General features: G+C 46.1%; 1 protein-coding gene across 2 annotated transcripts in view; it reads left to right on the top strand.

Annotated features, from left to right (window-relative positions):
- The first annotated feature begins 5754 nt into the window (after positions 1 to 5754).
- The window catches only part of Gpam (glycerol-3-phosphate acyltransferase, mitochondrial), a 66144-nt gene continuing 46050 nt past the window's right edge, over positions 5755 to 25848 (top strand). For both annotated transcript variants that reach the window (XM_004631532.2, XM_023715595.1), the window contains exon 1: positions 5755 to 6046. The gene's annotated coding sequence lies outside the window, so the exon portion shown is untranslated. The remainder of the gene's footprint in view (positions 6047 to 25848) is intronic.

Here is a 25848-nt window from a genome sequence, read left to right as displayed (position 1 = left end):
ATATATATATGACAGAGAGAGAGAGAGAGAGAGAGAGAGAGAGAGAGAGAGAGAGAGGCCATGAGAATGCTTAATGGCCATAATGCTCAATATAGGGCCCCCAAAGTCCCCCAATTTATTCCCTTCAAAGAATAACTTCAAACTAGAACACTCAAGTTTAGTGCAGAAGAATTTACCTAATTTATGACAACACTTTTGCACCAAGTCCTTAAATGTAAACTGCAAGGTCAATATAATTTGTTTCAGACTCAAATTAGGGAGCTATCCAAGATAGCGAGCTTTGCTATTCAAGCTAGGGAGCTTGGCAGACCCTGGCTGTTAGTGCCATTCAGGCACAAGGGAGCAAGGGTTTCAGCCCTCCCAGAAGCAGATGCTAAGGAGGCGAATGTACTGTAGGTGCAGCACTCTGAGTAACTACTTTGAAGATAATGATACACAGTGCATGAACTGTTGTTATTTTCTGTTTTGTTATAAAGTTTTTATAAAATAAAGTAAAGCTCTAGGGGGAAAGTGCTCGTGCAGCACCAGGGGAAGGAGCAGAGGTAGGGGGGCCTTGGCCCATGATGCAGGTCTGGTCCTTAGGAAAAGACAGGGTGAAGGGTGATGGGGTAGGAGGGAACTCACACTGCGGGGCAGCTCCCAGAAGACGCCTGCTAGGATGAGAGGGGGTTGCCACTTGCTCCGTTGCCCTCAGCCATTGTGCAGGAGCAGTTTGGAGAAGTGTGGTGGTGACAGGAGTGCTATGGTGGGTCCTAAGTGGCAGTGTTGAGAGGCAATTGGCCAGAGAGGCTGTATAGCACTTGCTCTTGAACGGGCACTGAGCACTGAGCACCGACCTTACCTGGGTAGGACTGGAGACTACAGAGATCCTAGGGATTGTTCCGGTCTCCAAGGACTTCATGGCCCCACTTGGGAAGACTGCATACGCACACTTGAATAAGCAAATAGGTGCTCACTAATGGCGCCAGCAATAAAAAGGGGAGGGTGAGAGTGTAGTCTGAGATGGCTGGGAACAGTGTGTGCTGGGGGCTCGAGGGGCTCCAAGAGAGAAGCGGAGGATGTTCCGATTTGGCAGTCAGATAGGCGTGTGCGCAGGGCGTTCTGCGCCACTCCAGCGCTCCCCGTGCCCACAGTTGCCTCCACTCATTTGCAATTCACTGTGTACCTACCAAGTATAAGTCTCCATGCCAAGAGTAGTGATTACATTAGTGAATTCCTGGCTTCTGGACACCAATGACTCATTTTAGAAAAACACAACCTTAGAGGTTTGAGTGTGGTTTTATAGAACTCTTAATGACTGGAATCTTGCTAATACCCAGGTGAGGCGCAAACAGTGGATAAAGCATTCATTAAGCAACTATAGATTTGTTATGCTCTGTAATACATGAAGGAAGCCTTTTATTCCTGTGCATCGTGGAAAAACAGAGAAATATGTAGAAAAAATACTAAAAATGTGGAATAATGAGTCTTATAATGGACTCTCAATCTCTCTCTCTCTCTCTCTCTCTCTCTCTCTCTCTCTCTCTCTCTCTCTCTCTCTCTCTCGTGGTACCTGAGATTGAATTCAGGACTTTGTGCTTGCCAGGCAGGCGCTTATTCTACTGAGCTGTCTCCCCAGCCCCCATCTCTCATCTTCAATAACTGACTCATGCCAAATTCTGTTTCATCCTTACCTTTACCTGTGTCTCTCTTATTTTGAAGCAAATCCTCAGACATATGGTTTCACTGGTGAATATTGTGTTTTTGAAGAATAAGATACTATTTCTTTTAAGGTAGTCTGTGTATCACATTCATACATCTCCCCTTGCTGAGTCTCATTTTTATAACTATAAATGATCATGATGGTATATATTCATTAGAGTTCTTAGCTACATTTTATGTGCGGTGCTTACCCTACTACCTAGCCATAGATGTATTCCCTCTTACGGATGTAACACATCTAAGAAATTGTGAATCTGAAGGGCCGGGAAATCTGCATTTCAACAGGTTAGCAAAGGAATTCCAATGTAGTTAGGGCCTGGACCCCATGCTGAGAATCACTGTTCTGGGGTCTACAATGATCTGAGGACACACTCTAATGTTTTAACACTCTAGGCTCTTCAGGTCTTAGAGTCAAAATGATTCGCAAATTTTTGTGTCCCTGTGAATTTCTTGGGGTCAGCGGAGGCTCCTGTTGAAATGCAGGTTTCTGTCCCCAGGGCTTCTGTAGAGGCTTCCTGGGAGCTTGTGTTTATTAAGCACTTGGAGACTTCTGATGCAAGAAGAGCTCATGACTACGCTCTGGTGACTCTAGAGTAGGAGAGAGAAAGGGACGAGCCCCTCGGCCACCTGGAGAGCCGGCTCTGGGGGGCACTGAGAACCTTCTGTACTGCACAAGTTAGCAAACATCTGTCTGCAAATGTGTATTTTGTTCCAATTAGAGGACATAAACTGTATCCCACAGGCTGAATCTATCTTGCAAATCTGTGTGGGGTATTTACTTGAAAAGTATTTAATTTCTTTGAATAGTTGCCAAATTTAAGTGAAATGATGATTTCACAACTAATCCTTATTCCCAGCCTCCCGTGAAGTGAAGCCGATCTCACCACACTAGGGCTGCCTTTTCTCACTGCGGTATTGAGCTGACCGTGGTAGAGGCCCTGCTTGGCTCCAGTCCCTCTCTAACCCACTTTTATTATTTATATTGACTGCCTGTGCTAAAATGCTTTAGAGCTTGTGACAAATTGAGTGGTGTCCATATTCAGTTGACAAGTGTGTGTGTGTGTGTGTGTGTGTGTGTGTGTGTGAATATTTGATCTGTTTTTAACAGTGCAGATCTGGCCTAAGTCAAAGTGGATATTTTGGCCACGACATGAGTACTGATGGTTATCATTGTTGGGGACTCCACTGGTGAAAATTTGCATGAAAATTCTTCTCTGGGACAAATGACCCACCTGAAGGCAAGCAGAAATGGTTATAATAGAGTAATGTCTGGTCACAGGAGTTATTCTCTGTCCCTGTGTTGACATACAATGAGAAACCAATGACAGGCTGGACTTCCACATCACCTTAAAGAATGAAAGCTAAACCCATATCCTTATCTGAAGGCACAGAATAGACATTGCTAAAAGCCAACACACATACACACACACACATACACACACACACAGACTCACCTTTAGAGACAGGTATGTTATATATTAACACACACAAATGATGTTGGCAGGTGCTAGAAAAGTCACTAAAGGGGAATAGGAATGAGTAGCAACTTGTGAGCTAGGAAGAGCATACATTTAAGAGCTCTCTTGTGTGTGGCAGCGTAACAGAAATGGAAAGGTCATGAAGTTCAGGGCAGATGGACTTCAGCTCTTCCACATGTTAAGTTAATGTGAAGTCAAGCAAGCTCACGGGCCTCTGATCTTTATTCTTTCCTTCTCTGTCATAGATATTCTTACCTTATAGTTTTTTGTGACCAAAAATGTGATCAAGGGACACGCATTCAGGACCTAAGGCAAAGAAGCGATGAAGAGCTATTGTTTCCTATGCTGAGTCTAACGTCTTGATGCACCCTGGCTTTAAATGGAACAGATTTAAAGGCATCTTTTGATGCTCCAAAAGTGGACCAGAGATATGCCTGACCTCTGCAGGGCCTGGAAGTACCTTGTCCTACCCTTTGACAGCTTTTCTGACTGACTTTCTTGTAGCAATTTGGTAGATGTGCAGTGAATTCTGCATCAGGGGCCCAAAGGAGTGGACATGTAATCAGATGAAGTAGACAGGATCTGGCACTCTGGGCCTTGAGATGCCTGGTGTTCCCCAACCTCTGGTACACAGGTTCCCTTGATGTCCATTCTGTCACCCCTGCTACCCAAAGGAAAGTACTTTTCACTGGAATCTCCAACTCAGAGGTGACCTGTGGCATTTCCTTGCCATGTGTAGTCACCTTGTCCCCTCTCCCCTTTCTTTCTCCTGCTTCTGTGGAGGTCTCTCTCTAGTGGGGCTTTTACCAAGGCTGTGGACTTTGGGACCAGACAGGTGATGAGAGCCTAGCAGCACTTGCTGGCTCTGCTCGATTTCTTTCATGCTCTCCCCCCACCCCCAGAACATCTGCTCAGAGTGTTGACCTCTAGGGTTGGGATGAAACATTCCTGCGGATGAATCACATGGGGAATCTGGCCAACCTGTCGGTGGAACATTCCACATTTTCCACTGGCTCTTAAAATCCTGCTTTCCCTACACCTCCAGACTTTCATATTCCCTGACCTCTTTCTGCATCCCTTCCTGTGTATGGGGTGATCCTTACTCGGGCTCATCCTAAGCAGCAGGGTCCCCATCCAAAGCCTTCCCTCCTCGCCCTTGAACAACCAAGACATCTGCAGAGGCACAGTCCTAGGCAGTGCTAGGAAAGAAGCAAGCTGATCTAGCCTGTGTCTGGGACTCAGTGCCCATCTGCCTTTGGGTTGTCTGGGGCTGGCTTCCAGTTCTATGCCCCATGATGAAATCAATATTTCATCTTTCTCAGCCTTACATCCCCCTCTGTACTGTGAAATCTTGTGTAAAAAAATTTAGAAAGCCAACAATAACAGTTATTTGTTGACCTAATTTCCCCTTCCTCCCTGACTCCTTCCCTCCCTCCTTGACTTCTTCCCTCCCTCCCTCCCTCCCTCTCTCCCTCATAAGGTTTTCTTCTGGCGTCAGTTTAGGCCAGGCAGCTTTTGGCAAATTATTCAAAGTTCCTGATTTTCTATGACCTTCTCTTTGAAATGGCAATAAAAGGGATATCCTCATTTTGCACAGTGTTAGAAGGATTAAATGGTTGGCTACTTTATATGTTGTGAAAATTAGTGCCAGTGTCAGGCTCAGCTATTATTGTACTTTGATACTTGGAATCCTGGCTGGAGTGAAGCCCCATGCTGGTGAATTTTCTCACCTGTTTTGTTTCGTCTTGTTCCCTGGATTTGTGTATCAAAGGGAAGAGGGATTTCTACATGAATGTCCATGCTGTCATTCTTCATAGCAGCAAAAAAGGCCGACTTCAATATTTGTCAGTGGGCAAGTGGATGACGCAACTGTGGTGCCCTCATACAATGGAATATTATTCAGCAATAAAAAAGAAAGGAATGAACCTTGAAAACATTATGCTAAGTGAAAGAAACTGGTCACAAAGGTCACATATTTGTGATTCTATTAACATTAAATGTCCAGAATAGATAAATCCATAGAGACACAGAGTAGATGGGTATTTGCTGACAATACTTCTAGTCTAAAAGAGGACTGACAACTTCAGAAAGGAAGAGTGGCTAGGAAGGACAAAGGGAGAGAGAAGCCCCGAGTTCCTTCAGTAAGCACTACAAAGAAGACAGCATGGGAAGCATTTCCACCACACACGCGTGAGCAAGTCACTGGGGTTTCCAGTCTCTTCAGAATCACACTCCGAGCTGCCCCTCCGGGTGGCGAACCTGCTCACTTCCTGGTGACCCCAGCTCCAGTCAGCTACACTGAAGCCTTGCTTCCCTGCGGCGCGAGAGCTCTCCTGACCAATTTAGAGGAAGCCAGGCTGTGTGACCACTCTGGGTGCGCAGCTGCAGCCCTGAGGCAGACGCCTCTCTGAGAATGAGGTTACTCGGCCCAAGCTGCACTCCCAGTTAGAAAATCCCCGCAGCCAGTGCCAGGAAGGCACCACCTACTGCATCATTAAATTGTAACAAGCCCTGGAACTCACTCCAGAAGCCCTGCCGGCCCTCCTCACCAGTGGAAAGACGCTTGTGATTGGCTGACCAGCCTCAGCCTAGCAGGCCTTATCTCCAGCTGGTTATTATTTGATGAAAGAGCCTTCCTCCTCCCGTGGTGTTTCAAAAACATGCGGAGAGTCTTTGCTGTGGTGGGTGGGCTGTCTCTGAGGTTACTGCAGAACACCCAAAGTCCTCTGGCCGCGGGCCTACAGACAAGCACACAGAAGAGCTCCTTATTCACCCGCAGCCTGGAACTGTCTTCTCCAGAATCTTGATCAGCTTTGCTAATCAACGGATTGGGAAGAAGTCCCCAATCACCAGAGTCAAGGATACAGGTATTTAAAAAAAAAAAAAAAAAACAGGCGGGGAGGGTTGAGGGGCCAATTTCTTAGAATATATTCTTTAATACAGACGGGTCATCAGGCATGGAGGTAGAAGCAAGGGCTGGGAAGCAAAAGGAACACAGGCGAGGGAGACACGGGTGGGCAAGGAGCGTGGCCATGAGCTGTTTCCCACAGCAGCTTGGGAAAGATGTAAGAACACTAGAATGTGGTGATTGCTGCCCGTGACCTTTTTCCTGAGGTCTAGCTATATTTTTGGCCTCCATGTCACCCCTTACCCTGGCTCACAACTCGAAACCTCCTGAGAAGGTTTAGGGTGCTTATTAAACATCTAATTACTTTAGCTTGAAATGCCACTAAGTATGATTTGCCTTCAAAACCTCTGCTGAGTGGTACAAGTCCTTGTGCCCTCCCTCTCGACGTTGGTTACAGACAATAGAAGCCAAGCTGAGCACCTCACTTCTGTAATTGGTGTCCACTTTGCCTGAGGTCTGTGTTGTGCAAGGGTCGCTCTGTCCCTCTCATTTTCCCAAAGCAGTGGTGCTTTCAGAGTTTGGGTTGGGAAGACAGCTTCGCATCCACAGACTTCCTCCTGCAGATGAAAGCTGGGCTCCGGGGAAGTCACCAGCTGGGATGAAGATGAAAGACTGATAAAAGAAGCCACTTCTGTGGAGTTCAGCAGGAGGTGGCTGAGAAAGGAGGGGTGCAGTGCAAACACAAAAGCAATTTTATTTTGTGTTGCTGGGAAAATGCTTCTATGATACTTTAATCTTAAAATGTCCTTCCTCCTGTACACATTGGAGTTTAGGGAAAAAACCTAAGGCGACTAGGAACAGCATTTCCTTTCCCTGGTCTTGGTGAGTAGGCAGCCTTCACTCTGAAGCGCTCCTATTGTCACTTCTTCCTTCTCAGGTGTTTGTGTCCGGGTCACCCCTACTCTGCAGCTGTGGCAGCAGAGGCTGTGGCTGGACCCCCATCCCTGTCCACAGGTGGAGCACACTTTTCCCTCCTCCTGATTCTGCAGATTTCCAGGGAGCTTTCTCTGTGGGGCTGTAGGACTTCCTGGGGAAGCTCAGTGTACTGTGTGAGAAGTTTGTTGGGGCAAATTCTGGTCTCTCCGTCATTTGGGCCATGTTGAGGTATAGAGGACAAGCCACGCCAGGAAGCTGAGCCCCTGGGCCTGAGTTTCCTCTGCTCCTTTGGGAGCCTGGCTTCTCTTTGCCACTGTTCAGCTGACTAAGGGCCTGCTGGCCTCTCTGCCCTTTTCCATCACCTTTCTCCATCTGTCTGACCAAAAGGACATTCTTCTGGTTCTTTGCACCTGCAACAGTCACACATGATCACTTTTTATCCTTTCTGCTGCGTGTATTTCCCCTTCCCCTACCCTCGGTACCCAGGTCTGGCCAGGCAAATCTCATTCTGCTCTAAGGTTAGGGTGTCCTGAACTTCCTCAGCTGGACCTCTGCCACCTTGTGCCTGGCAGTTTCTGCTCCTTTGTGCTACATGGCGAGTTCTGGGAAACAAGGCGCATGTGTGGCTTGCTAGCCAGCGCTCCCAGTGTCTGCTATGGGTAGGCTTGTACTGATCACAACAGCTAATGCTGAGGCAGTGCCTGCTATGCTTTTCTAAGTGCTTTTTACTAAGCAACTCAATCCCAACAGCTAGCTGGGGAGGTAGGTGTTGGCCATTGAATGTAGGAACAAATGGCGAATTAAGAAAAATATATGAATTAGCACAATAAATGGAAGCCATGCTTTGCTCTGTGATGCTGCTGGGGCTGAACGAATCAACAACAAACTGGGTGAAGAATAGCAGGTGAAGGGTAGGAACAAGGCAACATGCACAAGTGCTCTGTTTGAGCCATTCATGCAGCTGCATCCCTGAGTACCAACCAGGTGCATGGCTGTGAGCTCAGGAACCATGCTGCGTGGGTCCAGATGCTGAATGGAGCTGCTCCAGGCTCTGAATTTTACTCTCCTTCTGCTCTGGTTTCCTCCTAACCCTTTACCTGCCTTTGGAGCTCAGTTTAATCACCCATAGACTCTCCTGAGGACCAAGAGGGCCTTCAGCTGTGGCCTCAAAGGAGCCACTTAATGCAATGTATGTGGATGCTCGCTGTCTTGGGTGCTGGGCTGGCAAATCTCCTGTATGCTCCTCAGATGCAGAGGGCTTGGCACCACCTCCTGTTTTAGATCAGTTATGGTGAACCTTATAATTGTAACACACAATTACAGCCGGGGTGCCCTGGGCCTGCTGCCATTGCTTTAGATGAACAAACTAAAGCAGGAGAGTGGAAGTCACTTGCTAAAACTGCTAGAGCTGAGACTGAGTGTCCTGTGGTTCAGTCTCAAAGCCACGGCCCTTTTCATGTGGAAAGGGCATTCCCTAGACCAGAGATGGCGAAACATTCAGAGATGAAGACCTAAACTGCAACTACCCCTAACCCACTTACTTATCACAAAGGGCTGATATTGAAAGTTAAACCTGAATGCTGAGGTTTTAGCATTTTAGAAAAAAACATAAACAAAAAACCTATGTTAACATCTTTCATCTTAAAAGAAAAATAAATGGTATGCATGCCATAGGTTTTCTCCCTGGACCCTTAGCTTTCGGCTAACTGCATCCTGGTGACTAGTCCCTTTTACTATTCCATTAGAAGACAACCCTGTCCTTCCTCTGCCTCCCTGGTCACTGACTGGGAATTCCCTGCCTGGGGTCCTCATCCTCATCCTCCTTGCCTAGACTGCAGAGCTAGCCTGCTCTGGCTGGTGCTGCCTCCGAGCCTGCGCTTGTGCCCAGGATGGCCAGGCTGGACACCTGCCTGGGGATGCTGCTCTGACTGCCTTCATTCCTAAAGAGACCCATGTCCCTCTCCTCTCTCAGGGAGTGGACCTGGGGCATTTGTTTTCTAGCACATATTTAGAAAAGCCTAAGTCTGGGACCTCAGCACAAGGAATTCTCGTCTCTGTCTTGATCTTTTGTTAGAAATGCAGTAGAGTACACATGTGAATCTTGCTTTTCCATTTGTTATTTAAATGGTTGAAACCATCATTTCTTCTTATGCAAAGTGGGTACTTTTCCCATAGGCTGTCTGAGAATAGAGATTCTGTGTCTGCTGTGTCTTGACAGGTATGGGGTTGGGGGCGGGACTGGACAGCACACACACACACACACACACACACACACACCACCAGCATGAAAGGGAGGCAGGGAAAAAACCACCTTCCCAGGTAAAGTTACAACAGAATGGTGCAGGAGGCATTAAAATATCACATAAATAAACAGATCACTCCTTTCTGTGATAAGAGAGAGAACAGCAAGAGCTGATTCAGACAGGATGGAAACCAGTGCAGGAAAGGCTCTTTGGTGAACCAACAGCACTGAAGCAGGTTGTACCCCTGGGTCACTGCCCAGGATACAGCAGGGCTAAGCTGCCTGGCCTGGCCAAAGCCCTGCTGTTTCTGCAGTCAGAGTCTGTGAGAACAAAACAAGGGAGTCTATGACTGCATGCCGCTGCTGCTGCTGCTGATTTGATACAGGGTCTCACTATGCAATCCAGACTCATAGTGATCCTCCTGTCTCAGCCTCCCCAGTGCTGGGATTACAGGCATGTGCCACCATACCCAGATCCAAGGATGGAACAGCATACAGTACTGGGGATCCAACTCAGGACCTTGTGTTTGCCAGGCAGGTGCTTATGCCGCCAAGCTATCTTCCCAGCCCTACATAATTCTTAAGAGCCCAGAGTCATGCGAGCCTCTTGATTCAAAGGAAAGAACAAGGCCAGGTGCAGGAGGAAGAGCTGGAATATTCTGTCTGCAGGAAGCCTCTTGCTCTCTCCCTTTGCTGCTTCTCCCAGGAGAAAGGGATGCCCGCTTCCCTGGGGTCACGCTTCTCAGAAGTCCCCTTGCAGGCACTGTTGCCTCCTGACACAGGTCTCTGTGGGTGACTAAACTATTTGGGGCAGTCTGAGTGGAGAAAGGCCTGGAGGCGGACAGGGAGCTGGGCATCTGGAGAAGGGCCCAGCGATCCTTGGCTGCCCTGGAGCGCTCCCACGGCTGCCCACTCGGCCTTCTACCAGGAGCACTGTGTTCCTTTGGTGCTGCACAGCGTCTTGGAGAGTGCTCAGGTCAGGCCTTGGCGATGGCTTTCTGAGAGCTGGTTAGCATTTTTTTCAGACAAAGCCAGTAGTGCTGGGTATTGGTGGGAAGACTTAAGACTTCGGAGGTGACATAAGGAAGCATTTAGCCTCGGTTGCCTGAAAGAATGGTGATGTCCTCATCTTTGTGCCCCACCTTGCCTGCAGGGGACACTGTGCCCTGGATCTCCAGAGGTACATCAATTCTTTCACATCTTTGTACCAGGGTCCTGGCCCTCACCTTCACCTGTCTTTTAGTCGGTCCCTGCTTGCTGCTTTCTGAGCCCACTTGCAGTGGAACCTCCCTCCTGGGGTTTCAGCAAGTGCTGCCCCACGGGAGCAGGCATCACAGGAAGATGTACGTAGATGGAGATTTTGGGACACACAGCTCTCCTCCCCTTGAATTCTGGATTGGAGAACTCCCTTTTGGACAGGGGACTCGGAAAGGACTGAGTGTTGAGGAAAGAATGAGCTGTTGTGCCACACAGCACTAGACCAAGAGCATTTCCAGAGACGTCCAAAAGCAAACTGTGCCCCAACCTCAGAAGAGGAAGAGGACAGCGGGGCTGCTGTGGGAAGCTGAGTGGCAGCAGTCAGCTCCCAGAGCCCGTGGCCTTGCCAGGCCCACCCTGATGGGAGCCAGTTCCCCAAGAGCTGGCAGCGCTGTGAGGTGCACTAATGAAACCCCTCCATCACCACTCCGAGCCTCTGCAGGAGCAGTACCAGCAGTCTCCAGGCAGACCCCTCTCCCCACCGAACCTCCTCCTCCCCTCAGTGCATGTGCTTAGGAAGGTTTGCATTGGTCTCCAGTGGGGATGGGGGAGGGTGTGACTGTTAATTGGGGCTCAACATCCTGCTAGAAGCCAGGTTGGCCCAGAAAACCCAGTCTTGAAAAGCAAGGCCATCCATTTCTCTGCAGGCTGAACTTTCTCTGCAGGGAAGGGCTTGTTGCTGCGGAGCTTAACCCTGAGGGCTGCTGGGAACACTGTCTGGGTTTGTTTGTTTATTGAATCAATTCCAAAAAGTGACTATGAAGAGCAAGGGCCTGGGAAAACGGGAAACCTTGCTTCAGCGGGCTCTGCTAAGAGCTGGCAATGGAAAACAATGAGACCATGCAGCACAGGAGGCTGGCTCCGCCCCCCACACTGCCCCCACCAGGGCCTCTGTGGGAACCACAGGAGCTGAGGTCTCCTGCTCAGCCGGCACTTTGTCATGGCGCTGACAGTCTTGACCCCAGTGAGCTCCCCCTGGGGTACATTTAATTATCTCGTGTGCATTTCTCAGAGTGAACCTGTGGCAGGCTGGGGTGCTGCTGCAACAGCGTGCTTCCTTAGGTAACAGGGCTTGTGTCCTCTGGTGCTCACGTCGCATGGCTCTGTGAAGCAGCACTGCGTGCTGCCTCTGCTCAAGACCCCTCCTTCAATACCACTGCTGCACCACCATCCCTCCCCGCCTCTCGATAGTCCAGCGACTGGGCAACAAAGGCCGACTGAGGCTCTCAAGGAACACAGAGCCCAACAGAAGGGAGGGGTAATTAAACAGGCCACCGAGTATAAGATTACAGAGTGGAAAGTGTGACCAGGGAGCAGGACACTCTTTGCGGGGCAGCCCATCCCCCAGATCTACCCCCACACTCATTGTCCTGGAATACCACCTCATTGCAGCCTCCTCCAGTACTTACTTAATATGCATACTAGCACTTTCTAGACTGAAGGTGGGTGATAGCCCATAATACCCTTTACAGGATAGGGTGACGTAAGAGCAAGAGATAAAGGGGCAAGTTAATACAGCTATCCATGTTCAATATGAGAGACTTCCTTTCTGTCTTAGAATCTATCCTTCCTGCTTATCTGGATGATAAAGTGTTCTTTCTTTAATTTAATGATGGTATTTGACAGTTTAAGTTTTTGTTCGGTTTAATACTTGAACAGAATTAGAAAGCTAACCTCTCCCTTTGTTGACTACAATGGTGATAGCTCAGACTCTGGAAAATTGTGTCTAAAAACCTGCTTGTCACTGAGGCTAACATCCATGCCTAAACTCCAGTGGAAGTCTGGGATATTTTTCATAATTTCTGATGTTGCAGTCTGTAACAGAGTGGCAGGGGTGATATATTCAAATTCCTCTCCTTTCCCTAGGATGCTTCGCTAGTTGTGACAAGCGAATTCTTAAGTAGAATCTATTGCTTTCTTGGTATCTCAGGCTCCTGTATGTTTAATGCTTCAAGTATCTGCTTTCTGGGCCAAACTCATGAAAATCTAAAAAGGAATTAACCACTTCAGAAAGCAGTTGCAGTGGAAATAGGAGCCATTAGGACTCAGTGTTATCAGGATGTTTAATTTTTCATTGATATTTCAAGATAAAAGTTGATCACACAACTGTGTGAGCCCAGGTTACCAGCGTCCAATTGGCTGCAGCTTAGAGATTGCCAGAAGATACATGTTTGCTGTATACAGATGATCTTGTGGGAGTTGCACTATAGGGCGCTTTCCTGGGCTACTGATAGTAGGGAATCTTAGAGTCCCAGGATCTGCTGTGGCTGTGTGAAGTCTTAAGAGACCTCTGGCAGTCCTGACATTTTTATTTATTTATTTATTTTTATTTTTGTACTTTAGGGAAGGGTCTACATGGTGTTCAAGGTCTCACTACTAGATTGGACTCAGTGATCCGCCTGTTTACAGCCTCCCAAGCGCTGGGATTACAGGCACGTGCCACCACACCCAGTCTCAATTGCAGTCTCAGCATGTCCAGGGACGCAGCCAGCACAGCAGGCCTGGGGATCAAACCCCTGGCCTCCGTGCCTGCTTGCAGACACTTTAATCTGCTGAGCTATTTGGCTGGCCTGGTCCTGACACTTTGAGATAGGGTCCAGAGTACTGGAGGTCCCCTTGAAATCTGTGATGGGCAAGAGAAAAAGCATCCTCTAGATAAGCCAAATCCCAATAGCAAAGTGCTAAAGTCCAAATTGGATAATTCTCTGTCTGAAATTGTTTAAAATAAGTTAGGTCTTGGTAGGCTGAGATACTTATCAGTAAGGAAGTGTTCGTTTCTCCCGTATTTGCAGTGTTGACAATGATTACAGAGGAAGCCTCGTGCTCACGCCCAGAGCTTCTTGAGGTCAAAGATGTGACTTGTGTATGATCCTGGTTGACACTGTCTTCTCTCTCTGCCCGTCCCTTCCTTGAGACCCAGCATATCTCCTGGGACAGACCAGGCCACAAAATGGTCCTCAGTGATATTGATAAAGCAAGCAACTAGTACATTTTAGACAATCAGTTTCTGCTTTAATCTAATCTGACCCATAATTGTTAATATTTTAACTTGATTAGTTATTAAAACTTTTCTTTGACTTGATTTTTTTTTAATTTAAAAACTCATTTATTTGTTTGTTTATTCGGTACAGGATCTTGCTATGCATCTTGGACTCCTGTCTCAGCCTCTCCAGGGCTGGGATTATAGGCGTGTGCCACCATTCCCAGTTTTGGTGGCCAGCACGGTGCTGGCACAGCATGTGGTACTGGGGATTGAACGTGGATCCTTGCACCTGCCAGGCAGGTGCTTGGACCACTGAGTACTATTGTGTTTGGTTTGTATCAACTGTCAGAAGAGGACAGGGCGAGAAAGTGAAGCTAATGGGCAGCAACAACCTCTACAGGAGCGCTGCCTGCTCTGAGTTTTGTGTCCTAATCCTCTAGAGCCTGTGCTGGCAGCTTGCTTGGGGGTGGTTTTGTCTGGACAGCGGCAGGTATGGCGCTCTTACGCTTGGGATAGCTTTGCCTCGGCTCCTGCCACCACATGATCTTTTCCACTGAGTGCATCTGTCTTGTAGCAGGCAGCCTCTGGCTCCTTGCGGTCATGACAGGTCATTGTAGCAGGCTCCAGGGGACATTTCTCATCATGGCTTTGCCATCTGCCAGCTGTGCAACCCTCGGCAAGCTCCTCTGTCTGTCTCAAAGCTTGATTTCCTTATCTGCAGAATGTACTGGGTTAGATCAGAAGCTCAGCCTCTGCTACTAGGGACCTTAATTCTTCATTGTAAGGCTGTGTTGTGTGTGGTAGGATGTTTAAAAATAAGATAAATAATGCCACTAGGACCCCTCCTCTCATTTGTGGCAACCAAAAAAACTCTAGACACTTTCAAAGATCTCCTGAGCTGGACCGCCCCTTAGATAAATCACCCCTTAGACAAGAACTATGCAATCAGATGATGTCTATCTCAATTAGAGAAACCACACTGAAAACCATCAAGATGTTGGGCGTGGCAGTGCATGCCTATAATCCCAGCGCTTGGGTGGCTGACACAGGAGGATCATTGCAAGTTCAAGACTAGCCTGGGCTACAAAGTGAGCTTAAGGCCAGCCTGAACTGCACAACACGACCCTATCTCAAAAAAAGCAATAATACAAAACAAAAAATCTTGACTAGGAGTATGCCAAATGGAGTTCTTGAAAAACAGGCTCTGACTCAAATTCCAGCTCTGTCACCTACTCCCTGGGTGACCCGGGGAAGCTCACACCTCTTTCCTGAGCCTCAGCTCTCCCTCAGCTCTGAGAAGCCTGTAGTCATGAGGCTCCTGCACTGGCTGCGCAGTTGTGAAAATTAAATAGCAGAACACATGCAAAGCACGTAGTGGATACCACAGTCCTGTAGACACTAAGCACTCAGCAGAAACCCAGTCTGGATAACGTGGATCGCCTTAAACATTAACTACCGATAATAAAAAGCCTAACATGGAGAGCAGATAACGGAGAGAGTGAGTCTGGGTGACAAGGCATGGAATGGACCCTTCCTTTACTGATGAGGAGCAGAGTCGGCAGGGAAAAGTGGGGAGGGGCCCAAGGCCTGGGGACTCGGGGTGGCCAGGCGGCGCTGGGTGCTGCCTCTCCCGGTCACGGCCAGATTTGGGTTCTTCCCTGAAGGGACTGATTTCTCACTCACACACTTAAAGCCTGTGTTTAAGAAGCTGCCCAAGAGCTGAAGAAATGAGGCTTAAGAACCCTTTGCAGTTTGCAGAGGGAATGTGCTTGGGGCTCTTTTCAGTGGGACTTTCTTCAGAATAAGAGAAAAATGGAGATTCTTTTACTGGTCTGTTTCGAATTATGAGGCTACTCCAGTGAAGGGGGTGGGTTGTCTGTCTGTCTCTGTCTCTGTCTCTGTCTCTCTCTCATTTTTTATTTCTTTGTGCTTTAAGGTCTGCGGCCAGTTGCAGCGTATCGCAGGCAAGGCTGAGACCACGATTGCCTCAGCCCAGTGGTTGTGCTTCCCCTCACCTAGCTCCCTAGTTTGGTCTTTTCACAAGTCAGTAGAAAACAACCAACCACCAGAGGCCCTGGCAAGCGCAAGGGCCTGAGTTCAATCCCTGGTTCCACCAAAAAAAAAAAAAAAAAAAAAAGACATCTCAGAAAAAAGTACAATTTGTAGGTTTAACTTCTGCAGTATTTTTGGTCATATGAAACTGTACTATAAAGTAAGTTTCTAAAAATTGAATAGTGAAATACCAATCAGATTATATACATTGCTACAGGGCAAGTGAGCAAGGCAGAATATCCAGTCCTTGGGTGAGTGGGTAGGTGAGGGGGCATCCGCACAGGGCAAGTAGTGTGCTGTCCTGGCCGCAACTCTCCTGATGTCTTGGTCAGGGTAGAGAGGAGGCATAGAGGGCCGTGCAGTGCAGCATGGGAACCCAGGGAAGAGCACGTGCTCCCTCTGAGGACAGAGCTGGCAGATTCAGGTCTTCTCCTGGTCTCCTCCACACATGGTGGGTAAATGTGGAGATGGCCTGGGAGGGGGCAGAATGTATTAGCAACACAGACAAGGAGGAGGACAGGGAGTGTGAGATATACCGTGAACATGGGCATGCTCCACACATACAGTACATACCACATACCCACATACATACCACACACACAAACCTCACACACTGCTTATACCTTGAATACATACACACATGCTGCACATATCACACACCTCACCCTACACATATAATACACAACACTCTCGTACATACCACACACACACACACACCCCATACCCTTGCCATATCATCACACCCTTTAGCAAACTCCTAAGACTCTACTCCTTTGCCACATACCATATGCATACACTTTACATGCATGCACACACACACACACACACACACACACACCAATTCTTTGTTTCTCAGACCACAATGCCCGGAGGAGGCCCAGCCTCCTAAGGCTCCATTGCCTGTGCGCGGCGGGCCCGGCACACAGCACTCTAGCATCCGTCTCTCACCTCCTCAGAGTTCCACCCTGCCCCAGCCCAGACCTCAGCTCTGGAGAGTAGATCTTTTGCTTTAAGGCTGTTAGTTGGTCTCAAAAGCCATTCTGAATAATTAAACAACAAGACTGCAAGAGACCTCTGGTGGTTGCTTGGCCCAGGAACCTGTGTCAGCCTGGCCCTCTGGCCTGTGACTCATGAGTTTTTCTGGACCTGGAAAAACAGATGTGTTTAGGGTTGGTGGGTGAAAGAGGCCAAGTTTGGACAAAGTGACTCTGACTCTTTTCCTTCAGTAGTGACTCTTTGGGGCCTGCTTGGGACAGACAGTTATGCCAGCTTATTAGTGGATCAGCGTGTGACATCATGTGTGAGGGTCATGTGACTGACAGCTTGGTTAAACTATAAGAAGTTATTTGATTTATGCATCGCTGTAGCTGTAAGTGATAACTCTAATTCAGCGAAGGGGCTGTGGAATAGAATGCTGATTTCCATCAGAATGCTTTCACTCTGCCTTTCAACCTAGCAGTTTGTACACTTCTGTGCCATCGTCCTTATTCAAAGCAGGCTGGCCAGGTATAGCACACATATCTAATGCTCTTCTTTGACCTAGCTCTCCTAGGGGCAGAACCCTTGCCGAGTGTAGCACGTAGAGAATGAAGCCTTAAGGACGAACTGGCCGGCTGTGGTCCCTGTCTCCCCATTTTGTAAAGTTTTGTTGGAAAGTCCCATCAGTTGTTTGTGTATTGAAAATGCCTTCTTTCACAAGACAAGAAGACTGAGGAGACCAGGTGACCTGCAAAGCCAAAGCGCTACCTCACCCTTCATGGAGGAAACACGCTGCTTCCTGACTTACAGCGGGACTGTCAGAGTCAGACATGCCTGAGTTCAAACGAAGTCTTGGATTTTGTTAGTTGTGACACTGGAAAAGCAGTAAAGTCTCTGTCTGAAACCTAACCTGTACCAGGGGGACCAGGGAGCAAAACCAACCTTGGAGGGTTGCTATGAGAAGTTAGTGCTTCGGTGTTCACAAGAACCCGTAGCCCTGTGAGTGGCACAAAGTAAATAATGAATGGTCGGGGTGATGCTGATTGTTCATTCTTTTCTCCTGCACATGGGTGGCCCGTGTGTGCTCTGTGTTTGGCCTGGGGGTCTGCAGCCCTGATGAAGACAGGACGCTTCTGTTCTTCCGGAGTTTACATCCTAATGGGGAGGATGGACCATGACCAGGAAGGGAACTCAACAGCTTATTTTCAGAGAGTGCTAAGTGCTATAAATAAAATAGAATGATATAGAAAAAAAGTGACAAGGTGATGGACAGAAAGCTGCTCACAGAGCCAAGGGCTAAAAATAAGAATGAGCCAGCTGCATGAATATTAGAGAAGGGGTGTTCCTGGCAGGAGAGGGCGTACGTGTGTGAGCCTTCAGTGAGTATGAGCTTGGGGTGATCCTGGAACAGCAAGGTGGCCTTGGGTACTAGGACAGTGAGGCAGGGAGGAAGTAAGAGAACAGGAGAGAGGCACACAGGGGTCGTAGCAGGTCAGGACTTGTGGTGCCTGGGAAAGCATGCAGCCCAGAATTATGGGGTGACTGGTAGGGGAGGCAGAATGAAATGGAGCCTTTGGCCTCATTTGAAGATCTTTGTTAAAAGTCCTACGATTCTTCCTGCCTTGGTTACCCTGGCAACAGGAAGGAGCAGAGGCCCCACGAGCCCTGGTCAAAGGAGCAGCTTTTGGCTGTGACCAGTGCATCATACCGCATGCTGGACTCAGCGGCCTCACCGGGCCAGTCGCCTTACAGTGCCCCTAATTCACCCAGCAGGCCTTCTGGCCAGACCCATTACCTCTTTGAAATCATTCCTTATCGGGCGCTTTTCGTGCCTCTCCAGGTAGAGCACTTAAGGTGAAAATCAGTTAAGGAAATTTTAAGACCTCTAATAAATTGCCAGAAACCTAAGACAAGCAGATAAGCATGTTGTCCCTGGGGTCATTCAGGATTCGCAGCTCAGTTCCCATAATTAACATTTCTTTTATGTCTGAACCACTGAACAGGTATGAAGAGCCTTAGTGATAATATTTTACCTTTTTGAGGTTTGAAAGAATATCGCAGATATCATCAGTTATTCAAACTGCCTCCACAATAGTTAACAATTGCTAGTAGTATGCCTACGCTCACTTAGAGGTAAAAGTAGACTCTTGTCCACACCTTCATCCATTTTGGATGACTCCCCCTTTTTTTCCTTTTCTACATCCTAACCCTTCATTATCCTGATTCCCCTTAACCCCACTCCGTCTTAAAAAGAGAGTCTTGAACTCTGTAGTCGAGACCAACTTTGGACTAAGTTGCCCAGGCTGGCCTTGAACTCACTATCTTAATCCTGCAATGTCTCAAACACTGGGGTTACATGTGTGTGCCATCCTACCTGGCTTCAAAACTCTTGATTGGGTATTAGCCAACTTTTCATTACTCTAATGAAATACCTAAGGCAGGCTAACTTTATAAAGAAAAAAGGTTTGGACATGCAAAGTTATGCTGTGAAGGTCTTCTTGCTGGCAGAGTCCGGAGGTAGTAAAGGGTGTCACATGGCAAGAGACACAGACATGAGTGTGTGCATCAGTAGTCTCTCCCTCTATTTGTAAAGCCACCAACACTCAATAATGGTGACACCACACGAATCTTATGTAATTCTCATCACTTCCCAAAGGCCCCACCTCTAGTCACCACTTACACCTTCTTAACACTGTGACATGGGACTCTGCAGAGCTTGGGTGCCTGTGTGAGTCCAGGGAGCCGAACTATATTGAAACCACAGTGTGAGCGCGGCTGGGGTGTAGCCGAGTGGCGGAGCATTTGCCCAGCACATGTGAGGCCTGCGTTCAGCCCAGCCTCCCACGCACCACATCATGGAGAAGTCAATAACAGCCATGCTACATTTTTAAGTTTCTATTTTCGTTAGTTCAAGGTTGCAGAAGATGGTGCTGTTCATCATGTGGAACTGGTACGTGTGCAAAACACATTTGGATTCTTTTTTCTTTTCCTTCCCATCTTTCCCCCTCCTCCCTATTCCCTTCATCCCTTGCTTCCCTTTTCTTTTGTAAAAGATCTATCTCCCTGTTCCCTATTATCTACCTTGTATTTTGCCTTTTTATTTATTTATGCTTTGGGTTTCTCATACGATATGTTAGCTTCTGTGTCTCATTTATTTCACTTCACGCTGTGGTCGCAAGGTGCAGCCACTTCCCTACAAATGACTGAAATTTATCTTCTTTACGACTGACTAGGACTTCGTGGTATACAAATGCCGCATTTTCTTCACCCATTCATCAGCTGATGGACATGTAGGCCACTCCAGGGTTTAGCTGCTGTAAGTTGTGCTATTGTAATTGGGTGTGCACTGTAACAGTATGTCATTATTTGTGACTATTCTTAGGAGGGGACAATTGTGTGTAATATTTTCCTTCAGTGTGCTCAATCTAACCATGGTGTCCAGAGGTGGGGCCTTTGGGATATGATTAGGATTATGTGAGGTCATCAGTGTGGTGTCACCATTATTAGGTGATGGTGGCTTTACAAAAAGAGGGGGACAGAAACCAATATATTTTTATCTCCTCTTGCTTTAGACATTTTAAATGAACAAGATTAAAATGTGGTCATGTTTTAAGCTTTGATTTCAATCACTGTTTTTTGTCATCTAAAAAAAAAAACCTTGGGCATATATTGTACAGTGATTAAACTGAGATAACACAGTGTCTACCTACATTCTTAGCACTTTCTGGTGAGAATATTCAAAAATCTCTTAGTACTTTTCAAGTATATTATTCTTAGCTAAAGAAGAACCATGCTATATAATAGTCCAGAGCTTCATCTTCCTGCCCAACTAAAACTTTTTTCCTTATAACCAACATCTACCCATTCCTTGCCGCCTCCCTCAGCCCTTGGGCACCACATTTTAGTGTCTGCATCTATGAGTTTAATGTCTAAAACTTTGGTATGAGATTATGCAATATCTGTATTTTGGTGCCTGGCCGTTTTACTTAACATAGTACAAACTCTGGTTCATTTGCATCCTCATAAATACCCAGATGTTCCACTTTTTTTTTTTTAATTTAGTGCAGGGTCTACAGGGTCTCACTACACAGATCAGACTCATAGTGATCCTCCTGTTTTCAGCTTTCCAAGAGCTGGGATTACAGGCTTGTGCCACCATGCCCAGTCTCAAACACCTCTCTGCGTGCCCTGGGGGCAGGGCCAGCACAGCAGGTCAGAGATTGAGTCCAGGCCCCTGTGTCTGCCTAAGCAGGCACTTGAATGTGCTGAGCTATCTGGCTGGCCTGCATGTCATCCATCCATCCATCCATCCATCCATCCATCCATCCATTCATCCATCCTTCCTTCCTTTCTTTTTTTTTGCAGTACCAGGGATTGAACTTGGGACCCTGCACTCACCAAGCAGGCATTTATTCTACTGAACTATCTCCCCAGCCCCTTGTTCCACTTTTTAAAGGCTGCATGGTACTCCACATATGGTTATGTTTTCTATACTCATGCATCCATTGATGGGTGCTTGGTCAGTTCTGTTTTGGCCATTGTGAATAATGCTCTGATGAAGAAGGGGCTGCAGGTGTCTCTTCAATGACCAATATTATTTCCCTTGGCCTTGCACGTAGATGTGGGATTTCTGGATTATATGGTAGTTCTATTATTATTATTATTATTATTATTATTATTATTATTATTATTATTTCTAAGATAACTCCATGCCGTTTTCTGTGACAAACACAGACATTTAAGCCAGGGTCCATGAGTGAACTTGGAGAGGGTTATGATCCTGTTCCAAGAGAAGGCGAATGCGTTTGTGTGTACAGTTTCTCTGGTAAAAAGTCTGGAGTTTCATCCAATCAGATTCCTTCACTTCCACGCCAGTACATGAGGCACTACTGCTTTATGGGCTTTGCTGGTTCAGTCAATAGTACAATCATCACAGAAAAGTTTATACAACTTTGCAACCAGCAAAGGAAAGCACACTGAGGCTAAAGCTGGGGAAGCCTGTGGATCCCAACTGTAGGCCCTTTCACTTATGGCCTGTGGAAGCAAGTGGATGACACCTAATGAAAGAAAATTTTCCTTTGAGAAGACTAGACATTGTCTACGCACTGCCCACATGATGTAGGGCCCACTGCCTGCCAGGCAATGCCTCAGTGCCTTGTGGATTTTAACTCTTTATCATAGTAATGCTATAGAGTAGGTACTATCATTAGCTTTGTTTTACAAGTGGGGAAAATTAGGCACAGAGAGTTTCAAAACTATAAACTAACTTTACAGTCAACATTCCAAGACCCTTCCCAGTTAAGGATAATGTAGTTTATTGAGCTGTTAATTATTAGTTCAGAATAATGATCATTTTGAGTGCATATAGACAATGGGCATGTTGTAGTATTGAAGCACATGCCCCATAGAACTCCTGTACATGAACTCTCTAGTTTTTGAAGAAGAAAAGTTTACCGTAGGTCATATCGAGGCCAGTTGATTGTGTGCATAAGTAGAATTTGTCTGCAAATGATGGTGGTTTAAAAAAATGGGGGTTGAAACCAATAAAGTAATTTAATTTTTGTAACTATGTCACTATTAAAGAAAAACTTACCTTTTTTTTCTGTCTTTTTGAGACAGGGTCTTTCTATGCAGTTCAGGCTGACCTTGAGCTCACTTAATAGCTCAGGCTGATCTCAAACTCACAATGATCCTCCTGCCTCAGCCTCCCAAGTGCTAGGATTACACGTGTGCTGGATCCCCTTCCTCTTTGAGAATGATCTATTTTCCTACTTCCTATTATCTGTATTTTAATGTTTTACTTTCACTCTAGGTTTCTTTGTAATATTGATACAGGGAGCAAACCTGATCTCCCAACCTAAAAGGTACCTGGGACGAGCTGCTGTTCTTTAAAAATGAAGAATGAATTTTAGGAACAAACGGAGGTTATGAGCAGAATAGATTCATTGGGGGAATGAAAGTTCCTGTCTGAGAGAGGGACAGGAAGGGGGCTAGAGTGGGTGGTCCTTAGGAACCTGTCTCTTCCAGGGACTTTTACAGAGGAAAACCATGCGGGGAGGTGGGTCTAAGGTGGTGGAGAAGACATGGGAACTCACTTAGGTGGGACAAAACTATGGTCAACCAATGAGATTACAAAGCACCGTTGCTCAGGTAAAATTGAATAAATCTAGTACCAAATGGGGAAGGGAGTCACCATAGCAAGGGGGCATGAATACAGGACAGGGTCTCTTCCTGTTGGAGATTGGGCTAGTGACTCATTTGAGCTCTTTCAAGGTGATTGATATCTTTTTAGACTATCAATCCCTGATGCCCATCCCTAGGGAAGTACGTAGTTGCGTTTCCTCTTTTGTCTTGGTCTTGAGGTCTGGCCCATCGGGGAGTGTCTGTCTCTTCCAAGTAGCAAAGTCACCTTGTTTCCCATCTTGTCTTCTTGAGGGCCTGGTCCTGTCTGACTGCCTGTAATATTTCTATCTAATTCAGCTGCCTAAATACAACGAGATGATGTTGACTACCAGCTAGAATAGATTTGGTTAGCTATAGCCAACTATATTTTGACTTTATATTTTATATCAGATAAATTAAATAATTGGAAACTAGGTTGACAACTAATATTTTTCCTTTTTTTTTCTTTTTGAGGCAGGGTCTTGCTATGTAGTTTAGCTTGGCCTTGAGCTCACTTTGTAGCCCAGGCTGGCATTGAACTTGTAATGATCCTCTTGTCTCAGCCTTCTGAGTGCTGGGGTTACAGATGGGCACCATCACACCTGGCTCTAATATTTTTTCCTTTGGAAATTTTTTCTTTTGTAAAATTTCTGAATTAAAAGCCAAAAATAATTACATAGAGTATGTTAAGACTGTCCAAGAGAATATATTTTCCAAATGAAAATATTTGAGCTTTTATATGTCTTTGAAAGTAATACGTTTCTTTGGAAGTATTCCAAAACTGAGCCTTAGTTGAATTTAGGTTGATCTGCCTCCCAATTAGATTTAATGAGTAAGGCAGTAGTTTACTTTGAACTCATTACAAAAAGAGTAATCTAAATGCAAAGAAGTTCTCTTCTTTCTCTTCATAATTTGTTGTTGTTGTTGCTAAGATGGATATTAGGGGAAATAAGGTAAAAATAATGCTATCTTCAACCATGTCTAGCTTTTCCTTTCAAATATTTCCAAGTTCCCTTCTTTAAGTATACTAGTATATGGCTTAGCTCTCAACTGTGGGCTACTATTTCCCAGTGAAACACTTCCCTAAAACTCTATGGTTTTTAAGTCGCTCTTTGAGTACTTCTATTGCTAGAGTTGGCTGTGTCCAGCCACAGTGACAGTTGTAAAAGCCACCGATGTGTTCCTGTGTTGTGCAGTTAATCATGTGAGGCATTTGACAAATGGGTATGAAGCAGCAGTTCTGTTGGCACTACTGAGATAAGGGTTGGGACCCATGATCCATCCAACAGTGCAGGGCACTGTTTATGCTAGGAATGAGGGGTTGGGAATGGCAGAAGGTGAGGCGCACATGGAAGAGGGAGAGGCAGAGAGTAAATGATGAAGTTCAATTAAATATAATTATGATTGATCCAATGGGAAACAGGTGCAGGACAAGAAGCCAACTTCATATGATAGTCAATGAACATTTTCTTGAAGATGTAAGAACTGAGTGCATTAGGAAGGGTGAATTGGAGGCCAAAGAGTGGCATGGAGGAGACCCGTGTAAGTGGAGAAAGCAGCATGTGCAAGGGACATGAGGAATCGACTTTTGAGGAACTGACAGAAAGCTAGGGTGGCTGAACTCAGAGAGGAAGAGGAGGAGGAGGAGGAGGAGGAGGAGGAGGAGGAGGAAGAGGAGATGCAGGAGAGGAGACTGGCGAGAGGCCATGTTTACTTCCATGTTTGTCCTAAAAGCTGTAAGAAACAATTGAAAGACTCTCAAGCAACTGGAGAGTTGATGAGGAGGAAGGATTGGGGATGTTTGACAAGGTCTGTGTTGGATTTTCCAGTGCTCATTCCAGCTGATTTCTGGCAGGGGAGGTCTGGAAGTGTAGGTGGTCCTGGACTCCTGAACATGAGGAGTATGTTTAGTAACTTCTCACTGTTCAGCTACGATTGGGGTGGGATTGGACTAGTGGGGGTAACGAGGAAGATAAGTAGATGATGATGGGTTTGAACAATTTGAAGGTAAAATTTCTAGGGTTTCATGCTAGATTGGATATTGAAGGACGTCCAAAATGACTTCTAGGTTCCTGGGCAGCTAAGGAGGGAGTACAGGATAATAACGAATAAGGAACTTAAGCCAGAAAAAGATGTCAAGAGAAAATATGTAGGTGGGTGGAAAGAAGTGCAGGAGAGTGTGCCTTGCAAAAGTCAAGGGGAGGCTTTACTTGTTTCACTTAGAGCTTGAACCTGCTCAGCCAGCACCAACACCCAGCAACCTCACATCAGGTTATATAACATCAGACAAGTTCAGGAGGAGCCTGGTCATGGGCCAGAGCCTCTAGTCTGTGCTAGGATTCCTGTTCCAGAAGGTGAGGCACTTAGTTTTCGTGTTATTCCTGCCTACATCTCGGCTTGCTCAATCATCTTAGTCAACATCTTCCCATAATGATTTTCAAGGAAAACAAGATTGACAGTTCTCCATGATGGCATGTCTTTAGAGATACAATGCTGAGCATAGTGAAGATAAACTTTCATTAAGTTACTTAGAGACCATTCTCACTGGTCAATTAAAGAGAGATACCTGAAAAGCAACAACAGAATGTGAAAAAAAAAATGGGTGCAACAGCTCCTAGGTGACACAAAGAGGACTAATCAAAGGTTAATTAGAATTAATGAAAAATCAGGAGACAGCTCAAATGACATAAAAAACTGCATTGTGAAATAATTGTAGAAAACTTTCCAAATAATGAAGAAGAGCTTAACAAACTGACAAGTAATGCATGTAGAACCCCAATCAGAGAAGAACCTGTCCATGACATAGCATAGTCAAAATTCTGGAAGTCCAACACAAGGACAGACTCTCAAAAGCAGTGAGAAAAAAAGCAACTAATAATTAATAAAGGTAAACTCATTATAATTACATCAGTGTCTGAACTCAAACTTTAAAGGCTAGGAGAGATTGGAGCGCAGTCCTAAAGAAAGCAATTTCCAACCCAGTCTGATACATTCTGTAAAACTATTGTCAACTTGATGGAGAAATATATATTTTTCATGAAAAAAGAGCATCTAAATAAATTCATGACCATCAAACTAGCATTCCTAAAAATTCTCACATGTATCCTAAAAAAAGACAATGAAGCTAGCAAAGACAGAAGGTCTAATAGTATAAATATACAAGATAGGGTGAGCAGGCAAGTAGAGGGAAAGACAGGGTATCAGTAATAAG

The sequence above is a fragment of the Octodon degus genome, unplaced genomic scaffold (assembly GCF_000260255.1).
Source record: "Octodon degus isolate 3935 unplaced genomic scaffold, OctDeg1.0 scaffold00042, whole genome shotgun sequence".
Classification (NCBI taxonomy): domain Eukaryota; kingdom Metazoa; phylum Chordata; class Mammalia; order Rodentia; family Octodontidae; genus Octodon; species Octodon degus.
This window is presented reverse-complemented; position numbering and strand designations above follow the sequence as displayed.